Below are 13,904 nucleotides of genomic sequence, written 5' to 3'. Positions count from 1 at the left end.
TCGCTGCCGCTGCTACTGTGTGGTAACCGGAATCTCTGGAGCAGAAGGCCCCGAATCCTTGGCTTTGCTTGTTTCAGTGGCTGGGGCGAGGTCAAAGGCGCTCGGGAGGCTGTATCGGAGGGGCTGGTCGGAGGCTCGAAGTTTTCGGATGGATGGACTCAGTGTCGGCTGTGGTCGGCTGCTTCCAAGGCATCGGCAAGTTGATTGGGGCAGGAAGCTGTTGCCCAACAAGTTTCTAAACATCGTCAGTTGCATACGCTTGCTTGGCCATTGCACACTACATTGTGCTTCAAGCAGACAGATTTTAAATAGCATCAGTTGCTTGTGTTTGTGTTCAAAAAGCAGTGACTTTTGTCACTGATAGTTGGCAAGAAAAAAGCAGTAGGGCAATTCAGGACTGTTTCAAGTATTCAGGCTTGGAGAGGCCAGAAACAGCTGGGGGTGAAAATGAAATTATGTCATTACTTCAACAAGTTAGAAAAAATGAAGAATTTGAAGGTATCGGCAATCATCTGAATGTTACAGTGAAAATGAAGATTTAGAGGATACAATCATCTACAGCATTATATGAAGGTAGTCCATTATCTGCGTTAGATGTCTCTGTTGTTTTTGTTCATTTTCAGTCAAAGGAATATAATGCAGATAAATCCCTCCATTGATAAGTATTGGGAACTATTACACAGCTTTATAGTATTACAGTGGTATTGGTAGTGTTCTAATTTGTTTTATATAATTACTCAGTTTGTCTTTTTCTATATACCTTTTCAACTGTTTCCATGAAACATTGGCTAATTGGGCCAAGTGCTTAATTGAGCTGAAATGTACAGGCCCTGATGTGACCCAATTAATTGGAATCCACTGTATATAATATAATATACACTCAGTGGCCACTTTATTAGGTACATCTGTTACCAGCTCGTTAATGCTACTCTCTAATCAGCTAATCATGTGGAAGCAACTCTTTGCATAAAAGCATGCAGACATGGTCAAGAGGTTCAGTTGATGTTCAGAGCGAAAATCAGAATGGGGTAAGAATGGGACCTAACTGACTTTGACCATTGGTGGATTGATTGTTGGTGCCAGAAGGAGTGGTATGAGTATCTCGGTAATTGTTGATCTTCTAGGGGTTTCATGCAATACGAGTTTACAGAGAATTGTATGAAAAACAAAAAAAAAACATCCAGTGAGTGGAAATTCTGTGGGTGAAATCGCCTTGTTAATTAGAAAGGTCAGAGAAGAATGGCCAGACTGGTTCAAACCGACTGGAAAATGACAGAAACTCAAATAACCACACATTTACAACAGTCAACGTGGAATCAGAATCAGGTTTAATATCACTGGCATTTGTCATGACACTTTTTGTTGTGTAGCAGCAGTGCATTGCAATACATAAAACCGTAATTTACAGTAAGAAATGTATATATATTAAAGAAAGTAAATTAAGTAGTGCAAGAGGAGAAAAGAAACAGTGGTGAGCTGGTGTTTGTGGGTTGAATGTTCATTCAGAAATCAGATGGCAGAGGGGAAGAAGCTGTTCCCGACTCACTGAGTGTGTGCTTTCCGGCTCTTGCACCTCGTCCCTGATGGTAGCAATGAGAAAAGGGCAAGTCCTGGGTGATGAAGGTCCTTAATGATGGATGGCATGTTTTTGAAGCATTGCCCCTTGAAGATGCTCTGGATGCTGGGGAGGCTAGTGACTGTGATGGAGCTAGCTGAGTTTACAATTTTTTTGCGGCTTATTTCAATCCTGTGCGGTGTCCCACAAACACCCCTCCACCCCCCATACCAGACTGTGATGAACCCAGCTAGAATACGCTCCATGGTACATCTGTAGAAATTTGCAAGTGACATACCAAAGCTCCTCAAACCCCTAATGAAATACAGCCACTGTTGTGCCTTCTTTCTTTTTGCATCAATATGTGGGCCCAGGATAGATCCTCTGAGTTGTTGACACCCAGAAACTTGAAATAGCTCACCCTTTCCACTTCTTGATAAGGAATGGTGTGTGTTCCCTCATCTTGCCCTTTCTGAAGGCCACAATCAGTTCTTTAGTCTTACTGATGTTGAATGCAAGGTTGTTGCTGTGACATCACTCAACCAACTGATATATCTCACTCCTGTACTCCTTCTCGTCACCATCTGAAATTCTGCTAACAATAATTGTGTTCTCAGCCAATTTATAGATGGCAGTTGAGCGGTGCTTGGCCACAGGGTCATGGTGTAGAGAGAGAAGAGCAGTGGGCAGTGGGCTAAGCACACATCCTTGTGGAGAGCCACTGTTATCAACGATGAGGAGATGTTATGTCCATTTTGCACAGATTGTGATCTTCTGGTGAGGAAGCCGAGGATTCAGTTGCAGAGGGAGGTACAGAGGCTCAGGTTTTGGAGCTTTTTGATCAGAACTTTGATTGGTTAGGGAATACCCAGCCAACACACTTTTTGTCCCTCTTCGCTCCGGGAGACTCGTACAGCCAGATTTGGGAACAGCTTCTTTCCAACTGTGATAAGACTGCTGAACGGATCCTGACCCGGATCTGGGCCGTACCCTCCAAATATCCGGACCTGCCTCTCGGTTTTTTGTACTACCTTACTTTCCCTTTTCTATTTTCTATTTATGATTTATAATTTAAATTTTTACTATCTTATATCGATTTGTACTCCAGGGAGTGCGAAGCGCAGAATCAAGAATTGCTGTGATGATTGTACGCTCTAGTATCGATTGTTTGACAACAGTAAAGAACTGTGGGAATTATTGTGTTAAACATTGAGCTGTAGTCAATAAACAACAGCCTGATGTAAGTATTAGTATTGTCCAGCTGATAGATGGGCTACTGCAGCAGAAGACCATGAGCATATAGACTTTATTACACACCTTCTATGCCTAATAAAGCAGATACTGAGTGTATGTAATATGCCATAATAGTATAGTGCATAGAAAACAGTATATAGAGGAGTAGTTGTTAGCTTTGCGTCTGTAAACACTAAAGTTTAGAAGAATGAGATGGGAGGGGATCTCACAGAAACTCATCGAATCTTGGAAGGTCAAGATAGGGCTACATGTTGAGGACGTTTCCTGTGGTGGGACAGTCTAGGACCAGAGGGCACAGCCTCAGAATAGAGGGACATCTATTCAGAACAGAAATGAGGAGGAATTTCTTTAGCCAGAGAGTGGTGAATATGTGAAGTTCACTGCCAAGGACGACTGTGGAGACCAGGTTGTGGGTATACTGAAAGCTGAAGTTGATAGCTTTTTGATTAGTACGGGATTCAAAGGTTATGGGGAGAAAACAGGAGAACGGGGTTAAGAGAGATAATAAATCAGCCATGATGAAATGGCAGAGCAGACTCGATGGGCTGAATAGTTTGGTTCTGTTCCTGTATCTTACGGTCCTATACTTTTTTTTCAAAATACTTCAGTGAAATCCATTTGGCATTAGAAGTCTTATGTTTGGAATTGTTGATGTATTACTGCAATCCTCCAATTTATAAGAAATTTCATAGCACTTGGCTGGAACCTGTGTGATCTAAATACCCACTCTGAATACTTCACCTATTCCAAAACAGTGATAAGTTGAAACTCATTCTAACTGCTCGCACATCCGATGAAAATCTGCTCAACGCCTTGATTCCCCCTCCTACCCTCTGCCAGATTGCGTGGAGGAACAAGTTGCAAGCAGAGAAACACTGTAACAAGGAAAGATGTTTCATGAAATTGACTCTGATGGTTGCTAGGAGCACAGAAAGTCTTGAGAAATTGTACTGGATCACTAATGGAAAAAATCTTCAACGTTCTACACCTTTAGTATGTCTAATGCATGCTCCAGCAACCTCAATATGCCAAGCGATGATTTACTCTGCGTATAGACAGAATGGAAGAATTCTTATAAACAAGAAAGGGTCATTAGATCTTAACCCATGTATCTGCATTTGTTTTGTCTTATTTATTCTACCCTTTCGAGATAAAAATAATATAATTGTCAATTGAATCCATTTATATTATTTACTTGGGTTGTCTCCTCCAGTAACTTATTCCACAAAGATTTCTCTGAAAATAATTTTCTGGCTTGCTTTTTTCTTTTACCATTCAAATATAAACCTTGTCTCCTCTGAAGCATTTGTCATTAGTAATAAAGAACAGCAAAACCTCTTTATCATCGAACAACAATTTTATTTTATTGAGATACAGCATGGAGTAGGCCTTCCGGCCCTTCGAGCCACGACACCCAGCAACTCCCGGTTTAACCCTAGTCTAATCATAGGACAATTTACAATGACCAATTAATCTACCATCCAGTATGTCTTTGGACTGTGGGAGGAAACCGGAGCACCCAAAGAAAATCTACGCAGTCACGAGGAGAACAGGCAGGGGCAGGAATTGAATCTGTGTCACTGATACTGTAAAGCATTGTGTAAACTACTGTGGATCACCTCACAGTCTTATGTTCGTGAAAGGAAACCAGACAGGCTGTTTTGAAGTTTCCCCATAACAGAAGTATGAAGGTTGGCATCATCTTAATTGTTCTCCCCTGCAGTCTCCGGTGGGCAATGATATCTGTAAAAGAAATGGCCAGAAGCACATAGATAGAATCTGATGCTTTGCACAGCAACAATTCAGCCTCTATTGATTTATATCCCAACACTCTGATACTACTCACATACCTTTTTTACTGCTAGGCTAAGCATTGTAATGAAAGTTTTGGAGATTTATTTTTCATTCCTACAGACATCTTCCCTTACCAGTGTATGAATGACTGCTCTATACACAGTTTCTCTTTAACACTTTGAATTAATATTTGTCCAGAATGAATTGTATTTATCATCCACCAGCATTATAGTCCTAACATTGTAGTAATTAGTACCTTCAAAAAAAGTCCTTAAATTATTAATTAGTAATTCAGTGTGAAGTAAATTTATTATTAAAGTACATACGTATGTATCAACAAATAATGGCCTAATTCTGCACCAATAGTAAAACCAAGAAACATAATAATCACCAACAACTTTGTGTGTTGCTTGAATTTCCAGCATTTGCAGAATTCCTGTTTGCGTTTTTAAAACATAATAGATTGTAGTAATAAGTCATCTATAGTCCCTTAAGCATCTGGATTGCAAGTATTCAGCTCAATACTTGAATTACGTCAATTTAGAACTGAGATAAGGAATTTCTTTAGCCAGAGAGTAGTGAATCTGTGAAAATCATAGCCACAGATGGTTCTGGAGGCCAAGTTATTGGGTATATTTAAAGAGAGTGTTGATAGGTACTTGATTGGTCAGCGCATGAAGGGTTATGGGGAGAAGGCAGGAGATTGGGGCTGACAGGGAATTGGATCAGCCATGATGAAATGGTGGAGCAGACTCGATGGGCCAAATGGCCTAGCTCTGCTCCCATATTTTATGATCTTAAAGTAATATTGAATTTACTACTTTTCCCACAGACTGATAATTTCCTTCCCTCAGGTTGTATGTCATTGCCCTTTATTTGTGATCATTTATATCATGATTATTTATGATGGGGTATGTAATTATAGGTCAGTACAATATTGTGGGCTGAATGGCCTGTGCTGCGCAGTTGCTATTCTATGCTCTACATTCCCCTAGTTCTCATTCACTTTTCATACTTAGGTCATTAGTGAAGCTTACACTGCAGCAGACTTTTTAATTTTCAGCTGTGGACAATGTGAGTATGAAGGCAAACCTGTTATTTTGTCGTTTTGTTGCTTCTTGCATTCGGCATTGTGGGCATACCATGTTGGCGCCAAAATGTGTGGCGATACCCGTGGGATGCCCCCTGCACCTCTATCTGTTGTTCGTTAATGCAAATGATGCATTACATTATATGTTTTGGTATACACGTGATAAATAGAATTGAATCTTGGATCCACCTCAGGAAAATATATTCTTCAGCTTGTACCATGATACTTTTCTGGTCAATACTAGATAATTTTTTATGATAATTATTAATGACAACTTTGACTTTGATCATCAAAATCAACACAACAGAATTTTTATTTATTATCCATAAGAGAATTTCATTTTCCTCTTTGTGAGCTTTACAAAAGAAATATTCAATAATTATCTTCTTTTTAATGCTATGAATCAATTCACACGGGTAAGTTTCCATTCTCAGTGTTAGAGAACCTTTCTCTGCATGAGTGCTGATGGGGAGTTTATGTTTCTACCCTTGATGATTTTCTGTCCGTTGAGTTCTCTGCCTGTAGTGTTGAAAGAAAGCACATTACCTTTTGCTGTGTCAGCCAGTTTAGTTCCGGGTAAAGCTCAGAAATTCATTCTCTATTTAAGGAGCTATTAAATTTTGATTGTTTAAATGGAGCTTAAAATTAACAACACCAGAGCACTATTGCATCTCCACAGCACTGTTACCGTGCCACAAAACCCAGAGGAGTGAAGAGAAATGGGACGTTGAGCCCAAGGATGATAGAGCTGTTGACACAAACAGAGAAACTGATTTTGTAGGGGGTTCTAAAAAAGAAAGATTAGAGACGTTGAGTGGTCAGGGACCCAATGGTCAATAGTCAAAGGCAGCAAACAACAATGTCAGGGTAAAGAGTGGAAGGAGTAGCTGTTGCCCAAACTTAGGAAACAAAGAGTTAGAGTTGGGAATTTGTAAGGTTTGAGAAGATCATAAACTACATCTCAAACCTACAACTGGCAGCTTGCAAACTAAACAGCAGTGGGACGACAACCAGAGGTCATAGTTTCAGGGTGAAAGGTGAAAAGCTGAAGGGGAACATAAGGGGAAACTTCAGTCAGAGGGTCGTGAGAGTGTGGAATGAACTGCCAGCACAAGTGGTGCATGCAAGCTCAATTTCGATGTTTAAGAGAAGTTTGGATAGGTACATGGACAGTAGGGGTATGGAGGGCTATGCTCCCAGAGCAGCTTGATGGCACTAGACAATTTGAGTGATTTGGCATGGACTAGATGGGCCGAAGGGCCCATTTCTGCGCTGTACTTTTCTAAGATTCTATGCAAGCTGCGTTTTGCTCCACTTCAGTTCAGGGTAAAGCTCCACTGTGTGATGAACTGAGGCTGGGGCTCTGCGCTTTGTGTCTGTGGACTCACTTTAGCTCCGAATGCGGTTGCTTGTTTTTATTGTTTGGCATAATTTGTGTGTGTTTTTTTCTCTTTGTGCATTGGGTGTTCGTCAGCCATTTTCATGAGTTCTTTTAGGTTTCTTATTTCGTGGCTGCTTGTAAGGAGACGAATCTCAAGGTTTTATAATTTATTCAGAATTTGAACTTTGACTCTATGACTGATGTGACTTCTTCTCTTCATTTATCAGCATATTGGCATTGCTTGGACATCAGCATTTAATGCTCATCCCTAATAGTCCTTGAGAAGAAGGTGCCAAGCCATCCTCTTGAATTGCTGCAGACTGGTGAAGACGTTTCCTCCATGCTGTTGGAGATGGTGTTCTTCAATATATATCCAGCAATGATGAAGTAATAGTGACGCATATTCAAGTCAGGATAGTGTATGATGAGTTGGGAAACTACAGGTGATGCAGGCTAGAATTTGTACGTTTACCTCAGCTTCATGTACTTTCAGGAAGGTATTGGAGACCAGATGCCAAAGCATTTAACTTTACACTTTGAAACTCAGCAAAACGGGGCATAAATATCCTGAGCTGTGGTGCCAGGTACCCTTCTCGTTTGGTGCCTCAGTTTGTCAGCATTGTAAACATTACAGATTCTGTGGATGCTGAACATCCAGAGTAACACTCTCAAAATTCTGGGGTCATCCAGGAGCCCAGGCCATATCTGTGCAAAGAAAATAAGAGCTGTATTTCAGGCTGAGACCCTTCGTCAGGACTCCACAATAGCTGTTTGAACAGGTTTGTCAATCTAGTAAATGTAGGGAAGTGTTTTCTTCTTACTTATTTTACTTAATTTATATCAGTTATCTCCCTTTTTTCAGTAAAGATTTGGCTTTATTTGTCACATGTATATCAAAACACTCAGTGAAATGCATCATTTTGTAATAAATCAAACCAGAGAGGATTGTGCTGGGTAGCCCACAAGTGTTGCCACACTTCCGATGTCAATATCACATGCTCTCAGTTTACTAACCCTAACCCATACGTCTTTGGAAAGTGGGAGGGAACCGGATCATCTATATCTTTTTGTTATGAACTGTATCGTTGTCTTTTTTATGTATTCAAATATTATTGTTAGTTATCTCCATTAATAATTTTTTAAAAAATAGTCTCTGCTCATCAGTAATATCAGTGAAATGGTTGACGAGGCCTTTTACTATATGTGCTGTCAAAGATCAGTCAGCCTGGTGCAGTTTCTGCCTCCAAAGCCCCAGTTGCTGCTTGTGGACACCTCTGTACTGTTGGAGCTGGCTATGGTGACAGGGTCCAGAGGACAAATGGACCAACTGGGGCTGCAGCAGGTTGGTGTGGCCGAGATCCAAATGACCATCGAATCAATGATGGCAGCAAGTACAATAATCATCAAAGACTCCCACCATCAGGCCATGTTCTCCTCTTATTACTACCAATTGGTTGTTTGCCAGTCTTTGTTTATGGGTAGTTTTTTGTAAATTTTATTGTCTTTTCCCCTAAAATGCCTTCAATAAAATGAATCTCAAGGTAGTACATGGTGACATATTCATACTTTGATAATAAATTCACTTTGAACGACAATGTACTGATGATAACATCAGGAGCTCATGAACCCATTTGTTTTGATGGAAAATATTTTACTCCAGAAACTTTGCCCTTCAAGTTCTACTCAACGATCTTACACTTTAGTTTTTTTTTAATTGAGATACCGCACACAGTAGGGCCTTCTGGCCCTTCAAGCTGAGCTGCCCAGAACCCCTTAACCCTCAACTAATCACAGGACAATTTACAATAACCAATCAACCATTATGATTTTGGACAATGGAAGAAAACCAGAGCACCTTTCTTGTCCCCTTGATTGTAAAGGTAATCAATGACCAACTTGATTTGTCATATACACGTGTTAGGAATTTGCTGTGGTGTGTTCGTGCGACGTGCAAGAAAAAGCAACAACATTCAACAATTGTAAAGAATTAGATAAAAGATAACACTCACAGCACACTGGAGGAGCTCAGCAGGTTGGGCAGCATCAGTGGAAACGATGAGTCGACGTTTTGGGCCGGAACGCTTCGTCAGGACTGAAGAAAGAAGGAGGGGGAAGGATTTGAAGAATGCTTGTAGGTTCAGCTGAAAGACCAGTAATTTGAAAGACAAGGGGGTGGGGGAAGGGAAGCAGGGACGTCATAGGCAGGAAAACCTATGGGTAGTAGAAGAAGGAGGCGGAACCATGAGGGAGGTGATAGGCAGCTGGGGGAGGGGGGCAGAGTGAAATAGGGATAGAGGAAGGGAGGAGAGGGAATTACCAGAAGTTGGAGAATTCTATGTTCATACCAAGGGGCTGGAGACTACCTAGACAGTATATGAGGTGTTACTCCCCCAACCTGAGTTTAGCCTCATCATGGCAGTAGAGGAGGCCATGTATGAACATATCCGAATGGGGGTGTGAAGCACAGTTGAAGTGGGTGGCTACCAGGAGATCCTGTCTGTTGTGGCGGACGGAGTGGAGGTGCTCGACGAAGCGGCCCCCCAATCTGCATTGGGTTTCACTGACGTAGAGGAGGCCACACTGGGAGCACCGGATGCAATAGATGACCCCAACAGACTGACAAGTGAAGTGTTGCCTCACCTGGAAGGGCTGTTTGGGGCCCTTTATTTATCTTGGATAAAAGATAAATTCAGAGGTTAAAGTGTGGATATGGAATAAAATGTTCATAAATACAGAAATACCAGCATGAATTTACATTGTAAACAGTATTATAAAAACTGGTTTAAAGTGGTTACTGTGCAGTGATAGGAGTAAGTAAAGGGGCGATAATCTTCCCCTTTTTAGTTTATTAAATCTGTCCAGTAATGCGCTGGTGTAATATTGCTCCTTTTTCCACTTTGGCAGGGTTTTGAAATATAGGTAAATGCTGATGGATTAAAACAGCTTTATTAACATGTACAGATGGAGTTGTATCATCAGTGAAGCACCCTGAAGTGATATGGGGTGAAGGTAATGTTAAAACTGATTCAGACTTTTCACACTGCCATGTTGGAGAGCTACTCCCTGCCAATATTGTTTAAGGAATTACTCAGCTGGTCGAAGAATACTCTAATCCGAGAAGCAGTTATAGCAAAGTACAATCTCTAAAATGAACGTTACGGTCAATTTAAAAGCTAAAACCAAACAGCTGCATGAGAAAGTTGCATTTAAAAAGAAGCTAGGGTATATGAACAAAAATATTTTAAAGTAATATAAACAGAAGAAACTCATCAAAAGATGTTACTCTTAAGTCTTTTTTGTATTTGTTGGAATATTTATCCCACATGTATTGTAGTAATCCTCTTCAAACATGTTCCATAATGTTGGTGTAATTTGGGTGATGAATAGTGTGTGAAATCAGTACAATGTCTGATGTAACACAAACAAAAGATGCTGGAAATCAAAGTACCAAATGCAAATAGCTGGAGAAACTCAGCAGGCCGGACAGCTTCTATGGAAAAGAGCAAACACTCGATGTTTCAGGCCGAGACCCCTCATCGGTACTGGAAACAAGAGGTGAGAATTCAGAGAAATTAGATCAGGTGAGGGGAAGAAGAAGTACAAGGTGGAAGGTGATAGGTGAAACCAGGAGAGAGGGAGGGATGAAGTGAAGAGCTGAGAAATCAATTAGTGAAGGAGATAAAGGGCTGGTGACGGGGGAATCTAATAGGAGAGGACAGAAGGCCTTTGAAGAAAGGGAAGGGGATGGAGCACCAGAGGCAGGTGATGGGCAGGTAAGGAGATAAGATGAGTGAGGGAAACGGGAATGGTGAAGGGGGGAGGGCAATTACCTGAAACTTAAATGCAAACACGAGGAAATCTGCAGATGCTGGAATTTCAAGCAACACACATAAAAGTTGCTGCGTTCACCAGCAACTTTTACGTGTGTTACCTGAAACTTAAAGTTTTGTTCATAAAGTAAGTGCCCCCCCCTTCACCAATACTCATTCTCATTGGATTCCGGTTAAAAGGGGCACAATGGGATCAGTACATTTTGACCTAATTAAGTGTCTGCCCCAATTAGTCAAATTTCATGGAAATATTTTTTTAAAAATATAGAAAAGACAAATTGCCATTTAATTGAGTAACAAATTGTGTATTTCATGAAATACAGAACAAATCAGAACTCTACCAATACTACTACAATACTATAAAACTATATTTGTTCCTAATAGTTATCAATGGAGGAATTCATGTAGTGCACACTGCCATGTTCTTGTGATTGAATGTAAATGAATGAAATCAGTTCAGACATTTAGTTAAGCTAATGGACTGCCTTCATGCAATGCTTTTGATGATTACATTCTCCAGATCTTTATTTTCATTGTAACATTCAAGATGATTGATAATACCTTCAAATTCTTTGTAGTCCCTAACTTCTTGATGTAGTGTAATTGTTTCATTTTCACTCCCGCCATTTCTGGCAACTCTAAGCCTCAATGCTTAGAACCTCAGTGAGTAAAACAGTTCTGAATTGTCTTACTGCTATTTCTCACCAACTATCAGTGACCGAAACAATCACAGCTTTTTGAACACAAACACATGCAACTGATACTATTTCAAAACTGCAACACACATCAAAGTTGCTGGTGAACACAGCAGGCCAGGCAGCATCTCTAGGAAGAGGTACAGTCAACGTTTCAGGCCGAGACCCTTTGTCAGGACCCTTCATCTGCAGTATTCCTGTTGCTTGCGTTTCTATTTCAAAACTGTTTGCTCTAAGCATGGTGTAATATCTAACAACTGCAGAAGTGTACTTGACTGATACTAGTTAGAAAGCGTTATGCAACGTCTCCTGTCCCAATTAAATGGCATAGTGTCCCAAATAAGCAAAGAGAATTGTCTTGATTATTTTTTGTTTTTTAAGTGTTGTCCCAATTAAGCAGCTGGCCCGATTAACCAATGGTCCAATTAACCAGAATTGTGTGTGTGTTGTCGTATTTTTCTGTAAGTGCCTGCAAGAAAATTGAATCTCCATGTAGTACATGGTGACAAATAAGTACTTCAATAATAAATTTGTTGTGACTTTCACCATGTACCCTGTATCCACCAAAAAAGCTGCAATGCAATGGCATGATCTAATTTTATCGACTCAAAAATATGGAGAAGAATTTGTTAATTAGTAAAGCATTTGTAACTAAAGAAGTAGGCAGACTAGTAAATATTTGGAACTGAAGCTCAGTGGTTTTAAGCAAAAAGAAACGAGAACATGCAACTTAGTTTCATGAATCTTTGGTTAAATAATCACATTTGAAAACACATTCATTCAAATCAATATTTGATACACTACCTTCATGGTGCAGCAGCATCTTCGAACTGCCTCCGTAGTGGCGATCAATCACTTTGATTGCCAGCTTGTACTTTGCTCCATTCCTTTTATGCAATTTTTATTCTTCAGTGAATCGATTTTGGAGCTAACTGTCAGTTCTGGATTAAAACTTGAAAAGCCTCCTGGATTACTGACGGTAAAGTCACAGCAACTCACTTCTCTAAAGAAAGGTTTCATCCCAGTTTAACTCCTCAGTAAGGAGCTGTGTTAATGATGGCCTGAAGTCACTCTGGCACAGGGCCAGCGGGGTTGCCTAGCAACACAACATTACTACAGAATTCTTCCACTGCATTGAATATCATCCTTTGCTAGTTGCACGTTACACAAATACAGGTGTATTGAGCCCTTTGCTAGGACAATGAAAGATAGGTCTTGTCTATAGCATTATTCTAATGGATTGCAACCACATTCAGGGCTAAAGCAGAAGCTGTTTGGTTAATTCAGCAAATTGACAACTCGTGAAGGAGAGTGACATCTGCACTATTTTAATTTCTAAGTCTATCAGGGATAACAATGCTGTTCAATTAATCTCTTCCTGTGATGACACTAGATAAAGAACTCTAGATCAATAGGTCTTCTGGACAGGTTAGACTGTTTCACTCCGCAAGGGGACAGGAAACAAAAGCAAAAGCATTTACCCATCCTTTTCCTTTCCTTCTCCGTTTCTGATGGACCTCCCTCCCCAGTTCACTGCTGAGTAAAAGCTGCATAAATGGGACTGAGCAATGTACCAGCTGGCAATCAAAATGATTGATCTCTGCTACAGATGCCAGTCAAGGGTGCCACAGCACCATGAAGGTTGTTTAGATAGGGGCCTTTTTCCTGCGGTGATTTGATCATCAGACATGGGAGTGGAGTAGGGCTATTCAGCCCATTAGGTCTGCTCCTCCATTCAATCATGGCTGGTTTATTTTTCCCCCATTCCCATTCCCTGCCTTCTCCCTGTAACTTTTGATGCCCTTACAAATCAAGAACCTATCAACCTCTATTTTAAGAAAAACTCAATGACTTGGGTATGATGCAGCTGGCTGTAGCAACAAATTCCACGCATTCACTACAAGCTATTTTTTTATAATGCTGTTTACATTATAGATACATGATGGTACTCATGCACACATTATTCCATATATGTACTTTGTCTGTTTTTTATACAGTTTTAAAATTTTATTTATTGAGATACAGTGCAGAATAGGCCCTTCTGGCCCTTTAATTCAGCAACCCCTGATTTAAATCTAGCCTAACTACAGAACAATTTACAGTGACCAATTAACTTACCGACTAGTACATCTTTGGACTGTGGGAGCACCCGGAGGTAGTCACGGGGAGAACGTACAATCTCCTTTACAGACAGGGACGATTCAATAATTGTTGAATGTTGTTGCCCTTTCTTGCACGTCTTGCAAACACACCTCAGCAAATTCCTAATACATGTATGAAAACAGTGACACCTCTTTTTCCCTTA

The 13,904-nt window shown here is 40.4% G+C and overlaps 1 long non-coding RNA gene across 1 annotated transcript; it reads right to left on the bottom strand.

Annotated features, from left to right (window-relative positions):
• Positions 1-4,191: 4,191 nt before the first annotated feature.
• On the bottom strand, positions 4,192-12,647 carry LOC134357678 (uncharacterized). Its single transcript, XR_010020695.1, has 3 exons — positions 12,404-12,647; positions 9,084-9,166; positions 4,192-4,552 (listed from the first exon to the last, which is right to left on the bottom strand). It is a non-coding gene; the product is annotated as an uncharacterized LOC134357678 (long non-coding RNA).
• Between the last annotated feature and the right edge of the window lie 1,257 nt (positions 12,648-13,904).

This window comes from Mobula hypostoma, chromosome 17, assembly GCF_963921235.1.
Source record: "Mobula hypostoma chromosome 17, sMobHyp1.1, whole genome shotgun sequence".
Classification (NCBI taxonomy): Eukaryota; Metazoa; Chordata; class Chondrichthyes; order Myliobatiformes; family Myliobatidae; genus Mobula; species Mobula hypostoma.
This window is presented reverse-complemented; position numbering and strand designations above follow the sequence as displayed.